Below are 21,864 nucleotides of genomic sequence, written 5' to 3' on the forward strand. Positions count from 1 at the left end.
TCTTTGCGGAAATCTTCCCTCGTCTGGGCGGGGCTTCCGGGGGCGCGGGGCGGGACTTCCAGGGGCACAGGACCGGAAAAGGAGATGCGGGCGGAGGAGCGAGAGCTTCAGGTGGATTTAGGCTCAAGCGGTGGACACTGGTTCCCACGTATTCTGAGCTGGACTCCCCTGGTGGCTCAGACGGTAAAGCGTTTGTCTATAATGCAGGATACCTGGTTCAGTCCCTGGGTGGGGAAGATTCCCTGGAGAAGGAAATGGCAACCCACTCCGGTACTCTTGCCTGGAAAATCCCGTGAACGGAGGAGCCTGGTGTCCATGGGGTCACAAAGAGTTGGACACGACTGAGCGACTTCACTTTTCACCTTTTTTCACTTCCCTTAACGAGTCAACCCCTTGTGGTGGCTGGTAGGATTAGATGTGAGGAGATAGGAGTTTTGCTAACTTTTACGTTGTAATTCGTATGAATACACGTTTCAGATGTGTTTTACTGGGTTTTCGAAAGAAAAGCAAGAGTGGAAGTTAGACCAATCTCTGAAATAAGAGAGTCTTTTATTAGTCGAGTGATCTCGACCTCTCTGAGCCTGTTTCCATAACTGTAAAGTGGGGGTAGTCAGTTTTTACTTCGTAAGGTTTTATTTTTTTTAATATTTTTGTGTATTTATTTGGCTGTACCAAGTCTCAGCTGCAGCACGCAGATGCTTAGCTACAACGTGTGTGATGTAATTCCCTGACCAGGGAATCAAAGCTTGGCCCCCTGCATTGGGAGCATAGAGTCTTAGCTACTGGACCATGAGGAAGTCCCATACTTCATAAGGTTTTAAAATTAAATCACCTAATGGGTATTAACAGCTTTGAGTGGAACTGTCATGGACCAGGCACTCAATGAATGGTGGTAAAAACTGGGAAGGAAATAAAGTGTTTCAACCGACATAAAATATTTTAAAAAGCTGTTGGTGGTTAAAGAAATGTTGCCCAGGGACAGTCATGGGGTAGACGGCCTAGTAGAGACCTTTTGAAAAGCTCGACAAGACTTAACTCCCCTTTCAAAGCCCCTGAGAGATCTCAATTAAACCATTTGGAATACAAGGAACTTCCTTAAGTGGGGATGACCTTTTCTTTACCTGGACTTTCTAATCAAATATGAAACTGGTTCTGTGGAAGAATACCACACAACTGTGTAAAAACATTTTGTACTTGAAGCAACCTTTACTGAAAGGATCAGGAAAACTTCATTTCTGTTATTTTAAACATTTCCAGGGCTTAATCCTGAAACAATGATGACACTACCATCCCCCAAAGTATTAAAAATAAACATTTGAGCAAGAAAATCAAAGGCAGCCTATGGAATGGGAGAAAAATATCAATCAGTATGTGCCAGTCATCTGATAAGTGGTTAATATCCAACATACATAAGGAGCTCATACAACTTAATAGCAAAAAGTCAAATAAAATTTAGAAATGAATGATAGACCTGAATAGACATTTTCCCAAAGAAGATATACAAATGCCCATCAGGTATATGAACAACTGCTCAACATCACTAATCAATAGGGAAATGCAAGTCAAAACCTCAGTGAGCTATCGCCAACAGTGGTCAGACTGGTTATTAACAAAAAGACAAGCAATAACAGGCACTGGTCAGGATGTGGAGAAAAGGGAAATTCGTGCGCTGTTGGTGGGAATGTACATTGGTGCGGCCACTATGGAAAACAGTATGGAGTTTCCTCAAAAAAAATTAAATATGGAGCTACTATAAGATTCAGAAATTCCACCTCTGAGTACATATGGAAATGAAATCAGTATCTCAGAGATATCTACAACCCTATGTTAACTGCAGCATTATTTACAATAGCCAAGACATGGAAACAACCAAGACGAGGACACAACCTAATAGACGAATGGATAAACTATGGTAAATGTATACAATGCAATAGTACTCAGCCATAACAAAGATTTGCATCACCATGGGTGAAACTTGAGGGCATTATACTAAGTGAAATAAGTCAGAGAAAGACAAATACCATGTGATCTCACTTATATGGAGACTCTTAAAGGAATTCATATAAACAGAGAGGAAATTAGTGATTACCAGAAGCTGGGAGCATGCGAAAATAGGTAGAGGTGTTCAAACTGTACAAACTTCTGGTTGCAAGATGAATAAACTCTGGAGATGAAATGTACAGTACAGTAACTATAGTTAGCAATACTGTATTGTCTACTTGAAAGTTACTAAGAAAGTAGATCACACACACACACACACAAAGGTTACTTTGCGTGGTGATGGATATATTCACTAACCTTATGGTGGTAATTATTTTGCAATATGTATGTATATCAAGTCATTACATTGTAAACCTTCAGCTTACACAGTGTTCTATGTCAATCAAAGCTCAATAAGGCTGGGGGGAAAACAGAAACAAAAGCAAACCACTGGACCACCAGGGAAATCCCTTCATCCATCATTAGATGCTCAGCATTAAGCACAGTCCCCGAGCGACTGAAAAACAAGTGAGGCCTGGAGAGAACCCAGCACACGTTTGCTGGGGGCACAGGACCTGCCCAGTATTAGTTTGCCCAGGCTGCCATGACACAACAGCACAGACCAGGGGCCTCAACAAACAGAGACTAACTTGCTCACAGTTCTGGAGGCTCACGGTGTCAGCAGGGCAGATTTCTCCTGAAGCCTCTCCTCCTTGGCTTGCAGATGGTCACCTCCTCCCTGCTTCCTCCCTGGGCTTCTCTTCTGTGCATCCCTGGCGGCGCCCTCTGTGTGTCTGAATTTCTTGGCACTCGTCTCATCGGCCTAGGGGCCACCACCATGGCCTCCTTTTAACTTAATCACATCTTCAAAAGCCCTCTCTTCAGATTCAGTCACATGGTGAGGTCGTGGGAGTTAGGGCCTCAACACATGAATTCAGGGAAGGAACACAATTCAGCCACTAACAACTGACTCCAGCTCTCCTCGGTGCCCTTCTATTCAGGACACCTCAGCGTTCCTGTGTCTCCTGCCCCTCGACCTTCAGAGGGAGAATGTTTGGGTTCCTCTTTTCCTATAAGCCCAGCTGGTAGCTCTGAACCTGGTCTGAAATGAGGGTCTCACGATCTCTTGCCTGAGACAGGTTGTGAGGCTGTGCCTCTCCACCTAATGGGAATATTCCTCTTAGTGGCAGGGGAGCGAGCTCCTCGCTTCAGGTGGCAAGTTCTCTCAAGTGGTGCCAGACTGGAGCAGTTAAGTCTTCTAGATCCTGATTGAAAATTATAAATCAACTATTGCTTCAATTAAAAAAAACCACCTAGATCCTCAGCGCATGTTCAGAGCTGTCCCACATCCTCCGCGGAGCATGTTCTGGGTGGCTCCTACCAAGTGCCTGCCCTGTGGCCTGGCTGCCCGGGACCCCCGGTCAGACCTGGAGGAACGGTCCCATTCAGACTGGTCCCCGCGCAGGGTCAGGGCTCAGGGAAAGTTCAGAGGGGTGCAACGCGCGCCATCACCACTAGAGGGCGCGGTGGCTCCTCCCTTCAGTGTTAGTTCCTTTTAGAGTTTATTTCCAGCGCTACCAAATGCTTAGCGCACTGCTGCCCTGTAAGAAAAACTTAGGCTATTTTACCGACGGGGTTAAGGACTGGTAGGAGGCTGGCAAATGTTGAGGGGGGATATTTCCCCCCTGGAATATTTCCCCCCTTCAGTATATACTGGAAAATATTTCAAGTGTTAATTGAACACCCACAGGTGGTGCTGGGCTTGCCTGGTGGCTCAGCTGGTAAAGAATCTGCCTTCAATACGGGAGACCTGGGTTGGATTCCTGGGTTGGCAAGAACCCCTGGAGAAGGGAAAGGCTACCCACTCCAGTATTCTAGCCTGGGGAATTCCATGGGCTGTATAGTCTGTGGGGCTGCAAAGAGTTGGACACGACCGAGCGACTTTCACTTCACTCAGATGGTGCTAGTGGTAAAGGACCCGCCTGGCAATGCAGGAGACACAAGAGATATGGATTCAATCCCTGGGTTGGGAAGATCCCCTGGAGAAGGGAATGGCAACCCTCTCCAGTATGCTGGCCTGGAGTCCCACGGACAGAGGAGCCTGGCGGGATACAGTCCATGGGTCGCAAAGAGTCAGACATGGTTGAGTGACTAACCCTTTCTTTTCTTTCCAGTCATTATGACCTTCCCTGAGTTCCAAAGGGCAGATTGCTAGTCAAGGGAGTAGAAACCACCCAAAGCAAGATTAAAGGGGCCAGAGAAGTTCATAAAGATTAGGAGATGGACCACCTGAGACTAAGGGCATGCAAGCCCTGCTCACACCTTGATCTTGTCAGACCCCACCTTCAACCCACTGTTGTGAAAACCCTCATCAAGTTTTCTAGAGTAATCACATAGTTTTTCAGGGCAGAAGCCTGGTGTGTCTCCCTTTGCTTGGCAAGGCAATAAAGCTATCCTTTTCTACTTCACCCAAAAACTTGTCTCTGGGATTTGATTCGGTGCAGTGTTCAGAGAGGTTGAGCTTTGGTAACATTATGGACTGAATTGTGCTCCCCCCACCCCCAGCAAAGTGTTAGTTGCTCAGTCATGTCCAACTCTTTGTGACCCCGAGGACTGTAGCCCGCCAGGCTTCTCTGTCCATGGGATTCTCCAGGCAAGAATGGGGTGGGTTACCATTCCCTTCTTCGGGAAATCTTCCCAACCCAGGAGTCAAACCGGGGTCTCCTGTATTGCAGGTAGGTTCTTTACCATCTCAGCCACAAGGGAAGCCCCATCCCCTCAAATTCGTGTGTTAAAGCCTAACTCCCAGGACTCTGATTGTATTCAGAGAAAGGGCCTTTAAGTGGGTAATTAAGTCAAAATGAATCCTTAGGGTCCTAATCCAATCCTCCTGGTGTCCCTGTAGGAAAAAGAAACTAAGACTCAAAAGAAACACCAGGGATGCTCCAGGAGAGAGGAGAACCCAGTGAGGACATCAGGGAACGAGAGCCATCTGCAAGTCAAGGAAAGAGGCTTCTCACGAAACCCAAACTTGATCTCACCCAGAATGGTGAGAAAACATGTTCCTGTTGCTTAAGCCGCTATTTTAGTACAGGAATCACCCTAGCAGGTTGACACACCCCACTTCCAGGAAGCTGACATGACCCCTGGGGAACCTGGGGACTCAGACACCATGAGGTCTGAATTTTCTGCCAACACAGCATGGCGGCTTAGAACAGAAATATGTGAAGGTACTCCCTGGTGGCCCAGTGGTTAAGACTCTGCACTCTCAACGCCGGGGGCCTAGGTTTGATTCCTGGTCAGGGAATTTGATCCCGCATGATGCCACTAAGAGGTCGTAGGCCACACCAAAGATCTCCTGTGCTGCAACTAAAACTGGGTGCAGCCAAATAAATATTTTAAAAAGGATGAAGAAATATGTGAAGGTAGAACTCTAGCTGTGGCTTTCTGCACAGTCTTTTTTTTTTTTTCCGCTGATAGCATAAGCATGTGTGTTAGTGATGGCTATTTTCTGGGCACGGTGGATAACGTCAGGGAAGTCTCACAGAACATAAGGCATGCTTGGGATTTTGGAAAATTAACAGGAAATTTCAAGGATGGCAAGATGAGGAAAGATATTCCAGCCAGAGGGAACCATAAGGAGATATGAAAGATGCGGATGTATCCCGTGAGTGTCTACTCTATGATGGGCATGCCTCTGTGAATTTAAATGTATTCCTCATCTAATCCTCACCACAGTCCTGCTGCCTGTAGCCTATTATCGTCCCATTTCACAGATGAGAAAACCAAGGCAGAAAGGGATTAATTCACCCAAGATTACAAACCTCATAGGTAATGGAGAGATTTACTCTAATTTTTCACCAGTAGACACCCTGTATGGAGAAGGCAATGGCACCCCACTCCAGTACTCTTGCCTGGAAAATCCCATGGATGGAGGAGCCTGGTGGGCTGCAGTCCATGGGGTCGCTAAGAGTCAGACACAACTGAGTGACTTCACTTTCACGCATTGGAGAAGGAAATGGCAACCCACTCCAGTGTTCTTGCCTGGAGAATCCCAGGGACAGAGAAGCCTGGTGGGCTGCAGTCCATGGGGTCGCTAAGAGTCGGACACAACTGAGTGACTTCACTTTCACTTTTCACTTTCATGCATTGGAGAAGGAAATGGCAACCCACTCCAGTGTTCTTGCCTGGAGAATCCCAGGGACAGAGAAGCCTGGGGGGCTGCTGTCTGTGGGGTCGCACAGGGTCAGAAACAACTGAAGCGACTTAACAGTAGCAGCAGTAGACACCCTGTATTCTGCTTTTCAGTCCACCAGGGTAGGGGTAGGGCCATGAGGAAAAGATATATTTATGTATATTCTGTCATGCTTTTGAGGAATCACTGTATTAGTCAGGGTTCTTCAGAGAGTCAATAGGATGTACACACGTGTGTATGTGTGTGTATGTGTTGAACGAAGATTTTATTTTAACAAATTGGCTCGTGTGGTTGCAGTTCCATGCTTTCACTGCAGAGGGTGTGGGTTCATCCTTTGGTCCCTAGTCAGGGGACTAAGATCCTGAAAGCCATGCTGTGTGGCCAAATCAAAAAAAAAAAAAAGTGCAGGGCAACCCAACAGGTTGGAGACCCAGGAGAGCTGTAGTTGAGTCCAAAGTCCATCTGCTGGCAGAATTCCTCCTTCCTCCAGGGTGGTCCGTCTCAAGTGGCTTCAACTGATTAGATTAAACCAACCCAGATTATGGAGGGGTCATCTACTAAGTCGATGATTTAAATGTTAATCTTATGTAAAAAAAAAAAAAATACACAGAAATATCTTAGAATAATGTTTGACCAAATATCTAGGTACCACGGCCTATCCGTGGGCTTCCCTCTGAGCTCAGTTGGTAAAGAATCTGTTTGCAAATGCAAGAGATCCCGATTCGACTCCTGGGTCAGGAAGATCCACCGGAGAAGGGATAGACTACCCACTCCAGTATTCTTGGGATTCCCTTGTGGCTCAGCTGGTAAAGAATCTGCCCGCAATGCGGGAGACCTGGGTTCAATCCCTGGGTTGGCAAGATCCCCTGGAGAAAGGAAAGGCTACCCACTCCAGTATTCTGGCCTGGAGAATTGGACTATATAGTCCATGGAGTCACAAAGAATTGGACACGACTGTGACTTTCACATGGCCTATGCAAGTTGACATATAAAATTCATCACCTATTGGTTTAGATGGGCTCATTTAGGAAACTGAATTAAAAGTAGTCTTGTCTGATGGGAGGAGAAAAGAAAAAGATGCCAGGGTTGTTGGGGCAGGCGGGGGCAGGGGGAAATCTCTACTAGCTGTCCCTTGCTGAGCAAGCATCCCACAGGGAGCTGGCTCTGGTGATTTTTACAGGCATCTGAAACATGAGCAACCACGCAAAAGCAGTGTCAGTTCAGTTCAGTTCAGTCGCTCAGTCGTGTCTGACTCTTTGTGACCCCATGAATCACAGCACGCCAGACCTCCCTGTCCATCACCAACTCCCGGAGTCTACTCAAACCCATGTCCATTGAGTCAGTGATGCCATCCAGCCATCTCATCCTCTGACATCCCCTTCTTTTCCTGCCCCCAATCCCTCCCAGCATCAGAGTCTTTTCCAATGAGTCAACTCTTCGCATCAGTTGGCCAAAGTATTGGAGTTTCAGCTTTAGCATCAATCCTTCCAATGAACACCCAGGACTGATCTCCTTTAGAATGGACTGGTTGGATCTCCTTGCCGTCCAAGGGACTCTCAAGAGTCCTCTCCAACACCACACTTGAAAAGCATCAATTCTTCTGTGCTCAGCTTTCTTTATAGTCCAACTCTCACATCCATACATGACCACTGGAAAAACCATAGCCTTGACTAGATGGACCTTTGTTGGCAAAGTAATGTCTCTGCTTTTTAATATGCTGTCTAGGTTGGTCATAACTTTCCTTCCAAGGAGTAAGCGTCTTTTAATTTCATGGTTGCAGTCACCATCTGCAGTGATTTTGGAGCCCCCAAAATAAAGTCTGACCCTGTTCCCACTGTTTCCCCATCTATTTCCCATGAAGTGATGGGACCAGATGCCATGATCTTAGTTTTCTGAATGTTGAGCTTTAAGCCAACCTTTTCACTCTCTTCTTTCACTTTCATCAAAAGGCTTTTTAGTTCCTCTTCACTTTCTTCCATAAGGGTGGTGTCATCTGCATATCTGAGGTTATTGATATTTCTCCCAGCAATCTTGATTCCAGCTTGTGCTTCTTCCAGCCCAGCGTTTCCTCATGATGTGCTCTGCATATAAGTTAAATAAGCAGGGTAACAATATACAGCCTTGATGTAAAGCAGTGTCAGCTGTAGGTTTTTGAGTTCATCCTCTGGACCTGATAAGTTCTTCTCCTTGGGAAGCTCCATGGCCCCCACTGGCCAGATGCTGCATGCAGCCACACCCTGTCTGGGCTCTGCTGCCTCCCTGGGACTCTGACCCAGGAAATCAGCCACGGAAACTTTCTCTGAAATCCACCTGAAGTCTTGCTCTCGGATCCACAGACTGGGGGGTATTTTCCCAGAGGGACGTTGAGGCAGGAATTCCTCCTCTCCTTCAGGAGCCTGAAACCACTGTCTAGAAAGTTTCTTCATTCTCTGCTCTCTGCTTGGCCCAATTTGTCCTGTCAGTGGGCCTGGCTCTTTTTATCCCAGGGCAGAGGAGAATCCTGAGGGGAAAGTGAGTTACACTTTAACGACATTATCCCACCTGATACATGGCCATCAACCGCATTCCCCTGTATGTTACTCTCTTCTACTCTGCGTCCCCAGCACCCACACTCCATGACATCATAAAGAAGAGGAGGATGAGTTCTGAGGTCTGGAAACACCTGCTTGTTACTGACTCAATACTACAAGCTCTTACTTTATAAGACAGAAAAAAAAATACATCATAAAAGACCTTGAATGCTGCTTTTTGCTCATAAGCATTTTCCTCCTCTCTCTCGTCTTCTCCTCTCTCCATAACTGAAGGGAGCTGGTAGCAACTCCTCTGCTTTGCAGCTCAGCTGGTAAAATGCCTGGAAAGCAGCCAGTGGCCTGGGTTCAATCTACTGATAAGTCATCAATTTCTTTCTCACCCAAAACATCTGGTTTCGGATCCTGAGTTATGAGCTAATATTAAATATAAAAGTTTATAGCATCACATATATAATACTGCTGATTAGAAACATCAAGAAAAGTAATTGACTGGAGGGGACTCAGTGTGACCAGCTGGTTTAACATCTGGATGGTATCCAAGAGGCTTGAATTGAATTCCTGATCTGTCCATTCTTTCTTGGTCAGTAATATCTGGTCTGGGATCTTTAAAAAAGAGTTCGACCCTCTTCCTTGGATACCGCTTTTGCCCAGTGTTTTATACACAAGAAATGGGCATGTGTGTTCACTGGGGAAAAACTAAAATAATTATAGTTTTTATCCTCTCTTGCATCCGTTCTTCGGGCCTTGATTGGTTTTCATTATTTCCTTAGCTGCGGGGTGTTACCAGCCCTGACCACTTGGTGGCAGCGAAGCCTCGTCTTTTGCCCAGGGGCTGAGGTTGGGGGGAAATGCCCCGACCCATCCTCCTCCATCTGGCTGGCAGCTGAGCCTCCCCGGGAGGGAGAAGAGTTCCTGGCAGTCTGGGCTTTGTTCTCAGGGGGCTTCGCTTGACATCTGTTACTCAGTTCTCCGCAGAATTCCTTTGCCGACTGCATCCATGTGACCAACAACCTGAAGTTAACCAAGGCTTTTGGTGGCACTGTGTTCTGTTTAGCGGAACCCCTCCCCGACCCCCCGGAACATCATGGATTTCTCCGTCTCTCCTGATGTTGCGTTTGGGTCCAGGATTTAAGGAGGGTAGTGGTTTCTGGAATCTCTTCTCAACAAGCTTCTTTCCAGAGAGCAGGCACATCTCAGATTGTCTGAGGGTGGCTGCTCTAAACCCCACCTAAGTCCAGGCTCAGTGAGCAGGAATTTGAGGCTTGATCACCCAGATCTGCCACTGTCACTTCACCATGTGATTGGGAGGGGGTGGGGGGCGTGGCAGGGGCACATGCTGGGTACAGAGTAGCATCCTGATACAGGACACAAGAATGCACCACAATGTGTGTGTGCTTAAGTCATATTCCACTCTTTGTGACCCCATGGACTGTAGCCCGTCAGGCTCCTCTGTCCATGGGCTTCTCCAGGCAAGAATACTGGAGTGGATTGCATTTCCTTCTCCAGGGGATCTTCCCAACCCAGGGATCAAACCCAGGTCTCCTGCATTGGCAGGCAGGTTCTTTACCACTAGGACCACCTGGGAAGCCACTGGCTACAGAGTAGCATCTTAATCTGATCTCCTACTCCTTCCTTTTCTTTTTTCTTGCCTTTTGTGTCCAGAACATTATTGCTTGAGGCAGAAGGGCGGTGGACATTCCTCAGGACCCACAGGAACCCACTCCTTCAGGCAGGAGGAAATCACCATAGCAGCCCTCTTCCTCCAGAGCCCAGCAGGCAGGGAGAGCAAAAGCCACCCGTGTGTGTCAGTCTTCACTGAGTACCTGCTAAATTCTAAAATAGAAAGACAAGTTCAGTTCAGTTCAGTCGCTCAGTCGTGTCCGACTCTCCGCGACCCCATGAATCACAGCACGCCAGGCCTCCCTGTCCATCACCAACTCCCGGAGTTCACTCAAACTCATGTCCACAGAGTCGGTGATGCCATCCAGCCATCTCATTCTCCGTCGTCCCCTTCTCCTCCCGCCCCCAACCTTTCCCAGCATCAGAGTCTTTTCCAGTGAGTCAACTCGTCGCATGAGGTGGCCAAAGTATTGCAGTTTCAGCTTTAGCATCAGTCCCTCCAATGAACACCCAGGATTGATCTCCTTTAGAATGGACTGGTTGGATCTCCTTGCAGTATAAGGGACTCTCAAGAGTCTTCTCCAACACCACAGTTCAAAAGCATCGATTCTTCGGCAATCAGCCTTCTTCACAGTCCAACTCTCACATCCATACATGACCACGGGAAAAACCATTGCCTTGACTAGACGGACCTTGGTTGGCAAAGTAATGTCTCTGCTTTTTAATATACTATCAAGGCTTGTCATAACTTTCCTTCCAAGGAGCAAGCGTCTTTTAATTTCATGGCTGCAATCAGCATCTGCAGTGATTTTGGAGCCCAAAAAAACAAAGTCTGACACTGTTTCCACTGTTTTTCCATCTATCTCCCATGAAGTGATGGGACCAGATGCCATGATCTTTGTTTTCTGAATGTTGAGCTTCAAACCAACCTTTTCACTCTCCTCTTTCACTTTCATCAAGAGGCTTTTGAGTTCCTCTTCACTTTCTGCCATAAGGGTAGTGTCATCTGCATATCTGAGGTTATTGATATTTCTCCCAGCAATCTTGATTCCAGCTTGTGCTTCTTCCAGCCCAGCGTTCCTCATGATGTACTCTGCATATAAGTTAAATAAGCAAGGTGACAATATACAACCTTGACGTACACCTTTTCCTATTTGGAACCAGTCTGTTGACCTCAATCAAATCCCTTATGATTATACAGTGGAAGTGAGAAATAGATTTAAGGGACTAGATCTGATAGAAAGACAAGGGTGAGTGCAATTATTAAAAATCTGTAAACTATTTCTAGAAACTTATCTTTTGAAAAAGAGCCACCAAGAGCAGAAGTTCTCAAAAATGTGGCTCCTGGGCCAATAGCACGAACACTGCCCCAAAACTTACTACAAATGCAGACTTTCAGGCCCACCCAGATCTACTGAATCTGAGGAGGAGTGGGGGCGGGGCACCAGTGGCCTGGGGCTATAGCCACTGCTCCAGGGAGGGGATTCTTGGGTTCTTATTTTTTGACATGTAATTTGCCTACCATAAAATTCATCTTTTTATTATTATTTTTTAAAACATTTATTTGGCTACATGAGGTCTTAGGTGCGGCATGTGGGGTCTTGTTTGTTTTAGTTGTGGCATTCGTAATCTTTAGTTTCAGCATGCAAACTCTTAGTTGGGGCATGTGGAATCTAGTTCCTTGACCAGGGATTGAACCTGGGTCCCCTGCATTGGGAGCTCTGAGTCTTAACCACTGGACCACTAGGGAAGTCTTGGGAGGGGATTCTGATGTCCACTCGGGCTTGAGAACCAGGGTGTTTGAGTACACCCTCCCCCACCTTACCTGCTTCCCAGGTGGCGTTAGTGGTAAAGAACCTGCCTGCCAATGCAGGAGAGAGAAGAGACAAGGTTTTGATCCCTGGGTCGGGAACATCCCCTGGAGGAGGTCATGGCAACCTACTCCAGCATTCTTGCATGGAGATTTCCATGGACAGAGGAGCCTAGTGGGCTAGAGTCCACAGGGTTGCACAGAGTCCGACATGACTGAAGGGACTTAGCACTCATTTCTTCTTCCCCTACCTTCTTTCTTTGTTGAATTCCTTTGAAGAGCCAGGTACAGGATTATCTTGATCCCTGCCCTCGGAGAATTTACAGATTAATGGGAGAGACAGTAAAAATCTGGGCCGGTGATCATAACTGTAGAGAACCTCTCATTTGCTATGGGCACAAATTAGAGGCCCCTCGCAGCCTTGAACAGCAGTGAGATTGGGGTGCAGACAGTAAGACCTGAGTCAGCAGTAAAACTGTTGTTGTTGTTCAGTCATGTCTGACTCTTTGCGACCCGGTGGACTGCAGCACGCCAGGCTTCCCTGTCCTTCGCCATCTCCCAGAGTTTGCTCAAACTCATGTTCATTGAGTCGGTGATGCCATCCTATCATATATTCTATGCTATACCATCTCATCCTCTGTCATTCCCTTCTCTTCCTGCCTTCAGTCTTTCCCGGGTCTTTTCTAGTGAGTCAGCTCTTTGCATCAGGTGACCAAAGTATTGGAGCTTCAGCTCCAGCATCAGTCCTTCCAATGAATATTCAGGGTTGATTTCCTTTAGGATTGACTGGTTTGATCTCCTTGCTGTCCAAGGGACTCTGAAGAGTCTTCTCCAGCACCACAGTTTGAAAACATCAATTCTTTGGCTCTCAGCCTTCTTTATGGTACAATTCTCACACCTGTACTGGAAAAACCATAGCTTTGACTATACAGACCTTTGTTGGAAAAAGTGATGGATGCCTCTGCTTTTTAACATGATGTCTAGGTTTTTCATAGCTTTTCTTCCAAGGAACAAGTGTCTTTTACTTTCATGGCTGCAGTCATCAACAGAAAAATATATACAAGCACTTCTCAACACCCATTGTGCTGCTCTGAGTCAGCAATGGTCTAAAAAACACCTACATGCCTCACCAGACACCCCCACTGGGGCCACTGGGGTGGCAGACTCTTAGCCTGCAGAGCCAGGCAGGTGCCCTGAGTGAGCGATCAACAGGACGAGGGGAGAAGGAGCAAACCTGGCCTGGGTGCTCCACGTGGGAGCGATGATCTGCCCAGGGCAAGCCTTGGTTCCCCAAGAAACGCAGGCCCAGATGATGCCAGATCCTGGGACTGTTTTACAAGTGAGCCTGGAACACTAGATTTTTATGCAAAATTTCCTGAGAACATATATAAACACTTTGTGGGCCAAAAAAGAGATACATGGAAGCCAAACGTAGGCCCAAACCTGGCTGGTCGCCCTATTTGAGCATTTGCTTCCACGATCGCCACCTAGTGGTGAGTATGGGTTGCTGCACCCTTTGCTTTTCCAGCCACAGAAGCAACGGACTTCTTCCCTCTTCTCTTAAATTAGGGTTCAGATCAGTTCAGTTCAGTTCAGTCGCTCAGTCGTGTCAGACTTTTCGCGACCCCATGAATCACAGCACGTCAGGCCTCCCTGTCCATCACCAACTCCCGGAGTTCACTAAAACTCATGTCCATCGAGTCGGTGATGCCATCCAGCCATCTCATCCTCTGTCGTCCCCTTCTCCTCCTGCCCCCAATCCCTCCCAGCATCAGAGTCTTTTCCAATGAGTCAACTCTTCGCATGAGGTGGCCAAAGTATTTGATCTTCAGTTTTAGCATCAGTCCTTCCAATGAACACACAGGACTGATCTCATTTAGAATGGACTGGTTGGATCTCCTTGCAGTCCAAGGGACTCTCAAGAGTCTTCTCCAGCACCACAGTCCAAAAGCATCAATTCTTTGGCAATCAGCTTTCTTCACAGTCCAACTCTCACATCCATACATGACCACTGGAAAAACCATAGCCTTGACTCAACAGACCTTGGTTGGAAAAGTAATGTTTCTGCTTTTTAATAAATTAGGGTTAGGATTTTCAAAAGTCTATTGTTATGAAAAGGTTTAGAGTGACACCTGAGGGGCTGTTCTCCTTCTCCTTCTGGAAATGGATTAAACTGAAGGGGGGAGGGGTAGAGGTGGGGTTGAGACACGGTACCTTGAGGCCCCTGAGGTGTGGGGGAAGGGAAGTGACCCCCCAGGCTTGTGTCCCTGCTTTGCCTCTGGGAACTTTGCGAGGTGATGCTCATTTACCTTGGAAATAGGACAGTGGGATGGCTCAGCATTTGGGGACTGGACAGGGGGACCAGGAACATGCTGGGTTTGCAGAAAGAGAGCAGTATGTCACTGAGGGGACAGGGTCCCCCCTGCCCTTCATGGGTATCCCAGCATCAGAGGACAGAGAGAAGCAGAGCCCTGGGTGGGATGTAAAATCCTCACCCAGCTCCGTGTCTGCTGGGGCAGAACTGAGGTGTGACCCCGGGGCAAGTCACTTCCCGTCCCTGAGCCTCCGAGTCCACACCCGCACAGTGGGACACGATTCCCCAGTAAAGATCAGAATCCAGAGATCGGTCTTGCTTTCCTCCTTAATAGGAAGAATTAGAGAAACTGAGAAACTGAAGGACTATTTCTTTTTTCCTTTATTTCGGGCTGCGTCGGGTCTTAGTTGTGGCATGTGGGATGTTTTGTTGCAGCGCACGGGCTTATCTCTAGTTATGTCCTGTGGGCTCTGTAGCTGTGGTCTGCAGGCTTAGTTGCCCTGTCAAATGTAGGATCCTGGTTCCCTCACCGGGGACTGAACCCACGTTCCCTGCACTGGAAGGTGGATTCTTAACCACTGGGCCACCAGAGAAGTCCCTGGAATATTTCTCTTTGAAAAACATTTGCTTTCAAGCCTGTTGAGGTATAATTCTAGCCAATATTATTTCCTCATTAACCATGTGCCAGGGCTTGCCTGGTGGCTCAGCGGTAGTGCCTGCAATGCAGGAGATGCAGGTTTGATCCCTGGGTTGGGAAGATCCCCTGGAAGAGGACGCGGCAACCTACTCCAGTATTCTTGACTGGGAAGATCCTATGGACTGAGGAGCCTGAAAGGCTATGGTCCATGGGGTCGCAAAGAGTCAGACATGACTGCAGTGACTGAGCACACACACACACAGGCCCTTTCCTAAGCCCTTCGTATACCCTAACTCACCTAATCCTTGAGGCAAGTGTAGGAGGCAAATATCGCTTTTACTCCTGTTTTACAGTTGAGGAAACTGAGACACAAGTAGTATAAGGAACCATCCCAGGTCACCGAGCTAGATGGCAGAGCAGTGATTAATAATTAACTCTAGAATGAAGGAGACTGCCTGCCTGCTGACAAACATGGCACATTCTCCACTGCTTCCAGAGTCCATCTCCAGATTTGCAGAGACCTGTGCTTGGGGCCAGAGAGTTTCCTCTGTGCTTGCAAAGGGGATCAGAATATACCATCCCAATTTTTTGGTGACAAAAAACAACTTAAAGAATTAATCAAAAAAGGACAGTCACTAGCTCACCTGACTGCGAAGTCCAGCGGTACAGCTGGAAAGACGTCTTCAGGTTCTGCTGGATCCAGGTGCTTTCAAATCATCCCCAGGAACCTGTCCTGCTCTCTGCCTCTGAGCTGCCTGCTTCTCATTATTGGCCTCATCCTCAGAGGGACTCTGCCCAGGAAAGAGCAGATGGGCATCCACAGTTCCAGAAAGATGGTCTCTTATCTTAGCAACTCCAGCAGAAAAAGGCTGCCAGGGATTAGGGATGCTTCACTCTTCTCTGCCAAGACTGGTCAACTTGCCCACATACAGAATGAAGGGAAAGGGTCAGTCCATCTGAACCTCAGAGACTGATGGTGGCAAAGGACTGATGGTCCTCTAAAGGAAAATTGGAATGATGTTACCATAGCCAGGGCTGCCTGCAGTGCAGGAGATGCTAGGGATGTGGGTTCGATTCCTGGGTCAGGAAGATTCCCTGGAGAAGGAAATGGCAACCTGCTCCAGTATTCTTGCCCAGAGAATCCATGGACAGAGGAGCCTGGTGGGCTGCAGTCCATGGGGTTGTGAAGAGTCGGACAATATTGAGCATGCACGCTATGCCCTTCCATAGCCAGTGGACTCTGGGCATCCAAAAATGACAGATGGTTTTTCACACCCTCTCCTTGAAGCTGGTCATTCGGGGGACCTGCTGTGCTCTCTGGGTTGGGATTTGATACATCTCTTCTGCCAGAGGGCTTTGGTATATCTTCCTGCTGGGAAGCTGTGTTTCTCTTCTTCCTGCTCTTCTCAGTTCTGTGTGTTTACAGCAGTGGAGTCACATGGGCTGAATTTGGTCCAGCCTTGGCAAAAATGTGTCCTGCAGCTCATCAGTGTTCCAGGCCAGCCAACTCACCAGGAAGCCACAGTCCAGTTTGGAGCCAAATATCAAAAGGAACATGGAGTCAAGCTGAACACAGGTCTGTGTTAGATCCTGGCATGCAGTGTCCAGCTGCCCTTCACAAGGCCTCGGCACCCATCTCCTAGGTCCTGGGAATATTGCTTGTGGGACTGATGGGTCATAGCTATGTCCTTCGCTGAGCGTTGTCCACATCTGTGCTACAGGGCCCTCCTTCAGCCAAGGATACACACCCTGCTAAGGTCCAGCCCACAGCCAATGAAATGAGGTTAACACCCAAACGCAGAGCTCCCCGCTGGACTAGCCAGGGCCTCAGATGCATCCGCACTGCGTCCTGCCCATTCCTGCCTCCTCCATGTCCTCACAGGCAACTCTCCCGAGAGCTCCTCCTGAAAACCCTTCTGCACACAACTCCCATCTCAACGTCTGCTTCCAGAGACCCAGCCTAAGACATCTAGTTTTCTCTCCTTACGGCCCGTGGACATGCTGCCCCCAGAGAAATGTGTACCTCCCTTTTTTTTCTAAATCATTTTATGTATTTATCTGTTGGCTGTGCTGGGTCTTTGCTGCTGTGTGGGTTTTTCTCTAGTTGTAGCAATGGGGGGCTACTCTCTAGCTGTCCGTGGGCTTCTCATCGCCGTGGCTGCTTCTTGCTGTGGAGCCCTGGCTCCGGTAGTTGCGGCACGTGGGCTCAGTAGTTCCGGCTCCTGGGCTCCACAGCACAGACTTAGATGCTCCAAGGCATGTGGGATCTTCCCAGGTCAGGGATCAAACCCATGTCCCCTGCATTGGCAGGCAGGTTCTTTACCGTCTGAGCCACCAGGGAAGCCCCCAGAGTTGGAGTTAGGTGCTCATGTTAAGAGGAGAAGGCAATGGCACCCCACTCCAGTACTCTTGCCTGGAAAATCCCATGGATGGAGGAGCCAGGTACGCTGCAGTCCATGGGGTCGCTAAGAGTGGGACACAACTGAGTGACTTTCACTTTTCGCTTTCATGCATTGGAGAAGGAAATGGCAACCCACTCCAGTGTTCTTGCCTAGAGAATCTCAGGGACTGCGGAGCCTGGTGGGCTGCCGTCTATGGCGTCGCACAGAGTTGGACACAACTGAAGCGACTCAGCAGCAGCAGCTCATGTTAAGAAATCGGGTGAGAGGGACTTTTCTGGCAGTCCAGTGTAGTTAATAATCTCCCTTGCAATGCAGGGGACTTGGTTTTGATCCCTGGTCATGTAACTAAGGTCCACATGCCACGGAGCAATTAAGCCCACGCTCCACAACTAGAGAGTCCATGGTCCATCACAAAAGATCCCATGTGCCGCAACTAAGACCCGGACACGGCTGAATCAATAAATAAATGTTTAAAAAAAGAGAGAGAAAATAGGGTGATAAAGAAAGAAGCAGATTTGTTGTTCCAGCTGAGAGTCCTTGTCTGGTGACAAAGATGCTCTCCTTGACCAGATTCTCTGTGCAGGCTTCTCTGAGACCTTTTCCACCAAGGCTTTGACTTTGGGATTTGAATGTTTCATTTCCACATTATCCAATTTTAGCAAGAATCCGGCTAAGTCAGTTTAGCCAGCATCCCAATCCTCCACACTTGATCACCCTCCACAAGCAAGAGCCTCATCCTCCACCATCCCCCAGGTCATGTCTGACCTCCCACCCTCCTTCAGATAGAGTCCTGTTGGTCAGTTTACCAGAATGCCTGCTACCCAGGCACTTTTTTATTGTTGCTGTTGATACACAAAGTAACCCATTTATTATAGGCTGGCAATGTTATCAAATGATGGTGCATCTAGAGGTCCTTCAGTCCTGGGGTCTTCTGATGGCAGACTTCACTGTGACAGCAGAGGTAGTGTCGTAGGTCCAGGCACCATCAGCTACCATTTTCATGCAGGAACCACAATGCCAAATGCCCACAGCTTGTCTCTTCATCTTGGTCTTGCCACAGAAGGAGCAGGTGTACTTGGCTTGCTGGCCGATTTAAATTTTCTTCACCATTTTCCCGAGGGTGGCACCATAATGGGTCCCGTATTTGCCCACAACTCCAACATTCTGGGTGCGTTTCACCATGCTGCCACCCAGGTCCGAGCCCAGAGCTACCCTGAGTTCCCATCCACTGACCGACCCCCCACCCCATCACCCACTCCTTGGCTATAAATTCCCACTTCTCCTTGTCATTTTCAGCACTGAACCCAGGCTCTCTCCTCCACTGCAAATCCTCGTTCCCCGATCCATCTGCCTATCACGGTCGTTCCCCTTGAATAAACCCCTCCTCACCATTTTTAAACAAGTGACATGAATACTTTTTTCTTCTGCGCTGTTGGGGGTCTGCTCATCACTCAAGACCTCATTCAAGGTTATTTCTTCTAAGAAGCCCTTCCTGCCTGTTAATGTCACTTCCTGTCTGGGCTTTCTTTGTATGTTTTACATCTTTTAGTAGAACCGCTAGCGTCAGTCTCTCCGTTGTGTCTCTTTGTAAGCTGTTGTCTGTAGCCACGAGGCTCCTCTGTCCATGTGATTTCCCAGGCAAGAATACTGGAGTGTGTTGCCACCTCATCCTCCAGGAGATCTTCCCAACCCAGGGATCGAACCCGGGTCTCCCGCACTGCAGGCAGATTCTTTACCATGCGAGCCACCAGGGGTGTGGACACAAATCATTATAAATACTCTCTAATATTTCTTCTAGTAAATTGTTTTTCAAGCTTTAAAAGCAATTACAGGATACAGGATTCATGATAGGAATCAGACCCTTCACATTGTAGAAGGAGCAGGGGGAGTGAAGTTTCCTTGGGGTCCCTTATGCCTCAGGCGTCTCCAGTACAGAGGTGAACTTCCGTTATAAATTCATGGAATATATGGGTGAGAGAAGGAATGAATGAAGCTATCTGATGTGGGGTATGGTCCTCTCTGGCTCCAGTTTCAGTTTTATGAATCTAGCTAGGGACAATCAGACTTAATTACTGTAAATTTTTTCCTCAGAATCAAGCAAGTCTCACCTACTGGAATATTCACTTTTTATTTCACCATGGGAACCATTTGGGGCAGGGGTCCTGGGATCAGTCAGTGGGGTCATTTGCTTGTCAAGTACAGAATAACTCAAAGGGCGTTGGTTATTTTTTGTTTCTCTCAAGGTGGGGCGCCTAGATGAACTGACCTCAATATTGAGATATTTCTCTCAGAATACCACCTGCCAGGGCACCTCCCACCAGTTCTGAGAGCCATCAGGATAATCACTGCTCTGTGTTCCTTAAAGTTCATTGTTCTTGAACGCCTCTGAAGACCTCAGGGGTGTCCATTCTTAGGTGGAGATTCAGGGCACACCCCAGGCTCATCTGCAGCACATTGCCAAAGGGCGGTTTCCTCCTGCAGATGGCTAATTGCTTCAATTTCATGTTACTTCTTATTAGCTTCAGCTTGCAAAGGTGACATTTCCTGACCTTGCTCTGAAATCCTGATTCTGAACCCTGTCTGAAGCCTGATGACCCTTCTTCACTGAATATACACAATAAATAGTTGCTGGATGATTGAACTGATATTATCAACCTAAGTTTTGATTTGCGGCTGACCCAGTCTGACCTGCCACCTCCTGGTCCTGAAGCCTGTTGGGATAGTCAGCGGGGTCGTTCGTGAAGACTGCGTTCCCCACTCGGTCTGAACCTCCAGCCAATTCCAGCGTCACACGATGCTCGGCACAGATTTCCTGAAACAGACGACAAATGCATGAAACACACCCCTATTGGTTTTCCATGTGGAACCTATAAAAAAAAAAAAAAAAGGCTTCCTTCCCTCTTGCAAAGACTCTTTCACCCATCTGGTTTAAATTTGTGTGGATCGCTGCCTGCCCAGAAAAGGGTTAATGACACCAGGGAGGGAAGAGCTCTGTTTACTTGGCCGGGCTTTGCAGGAGTCCAGTTTCTCCCAGAAGTTGAGTCCAATCAAAACCAACTCAGGGGGCTGAGGAGGACTTCCCATTTGCCCCAACGGGACTTAAAGGGGCTGGACGAATGTGGCACCAGGACCCTGGCGGCAGCAGCAATAACCATGCTATACAGGCAGATGGTCTGCAGAGAGCATGGCCGGAGTACCAACAGCTTGCACTCTAACAACATGATGCAGATCACGTTTCCATGACTGTATAATACACAGGCCCAGCACTGTATCATTGCTTGTCTAAATGTGATACAAACTAGACGCAGAAGCTGGGGCCCTTTGGTAAATGCTACCCAGGGATGATCTTCAGAGAGACTTTTATTTCTGACCGGACTTCAGTCTTAGGAAGCTGAGCTCGTTTTTCTGATGGCCAGTTATGCAAATGAGCACCTTCAAGTTATCCTTTCTGGTCCTCCTGATGGTTTCCAAGAATGTGACATCTTCCCAAACAAAGAGGAACACTTGGATGTGTGGCTGGCTGGGGAACTTCCAATAATTACTTCCTTAAGGGTTGACATTAGAAAGGAATTCACATGAGGCCCAAAAGAAGACTTTTTCAAAAGGCCCACTCTCTGGGGATATTTTAGTCAGAAAGATGGCCAAGGCTGAATTAAGCCAAACTTGTATAAATCTCACTGTTATGATATGAAGAAAACGAGCTGGACTTTGATCTCTTTATGTTTTATGTGAATGCTGTTGGGATAATACAATATTTCCTTTGGCTGTAAGAGCCACTATTATCCTGTGAGAAGGATAATAAAATGGGGGTGGTGTGTTAAGATGCAGTTTGAGATAGAGTGGCACCATGTGTGACAGTGAAAAAGTTTGCTGCCTTCTATATAAGAAGGCTATTTTATTTTTAAACTTTTATTTTATTCTTTTAGCCATACTGAAAAGCATGCAGGATCTTAGTTCTTCGACTATGGATTGACACCCATGCCCCTTGCATTGGGAGTACAGAGTCTTAACCACTGGGCTACCAGGGAAGTCCCTAAGAAGGCTATTTTACATCCCATGTTTGCTAATCCTCCCAGAGTCCAAAGGGGGTTGTCAATATGTTACCATTTGAAACTGCATTGGAAATTTTCCAAATTTTCCCTAATTTCATCTCCTAAGCAGCCCTGTTAGGGTAAGTAAGACAGTCACTGTTCCCGTCCATTTGTCCAGTGGTTAACGACTCTCTCAATGCCCACGAGCAATGGGGCAAAGTTGACACTCAAATGCCATCAACTTCTGATTCCAAGTGTCCATCCCATCGCGTTGGGTGTCGTTTCATATGATTCACTTCTGCTTTCAGTATCACCCAGAAATGCCCCCAAAATGACATGCATGA

At 47.5% G+C, this 21,864-nt stretch overlaps 1 long non-coding RNA gene and 1 pseudogene across 1 annotated transcript; one reads left to right on the forward strand and one right to left on the reverse strand.

Moving 5' to 3' along the window:
• The first annotated feature begins 93 nt into the window (after window positions 1–93).
• LOC148774702 (uncharacterized) lies at window positions 94–21,274 on the forward strand. Its single transcript, XR_016035406.1, has 3 exons — window positions 94–183; window positions 4,886–5,029; window positions 20,009–21,274. It is a non-coding gene; the product is annotated as an uncharacterized LOC148774702 (long non-coding RNA).
• Window positions 18,405–18,671, reverse strand: LOC148774703 (large ribosomal subunit protein eL43 pseudogene; annotated as a pseudogene).
• Window positions 21,275–21,864: the final 590 nt, after the last annotated feature.

Source organism: Moschus berezovskii, chromosome 20 (assembly GCF_049115385.1).
Source record: "Moschus berezovskii isolate FMDL1 chromosome 20, NW_MosBer_1.0, whole genome shotgun sequence".
In the NCBI taxonomy this organism is placed as follows: Eukaryota; Metazoa; Chordata; class Mammalia; order Artiodactyla; family Moschidae; genus Moschus; species Moschus berezovskii.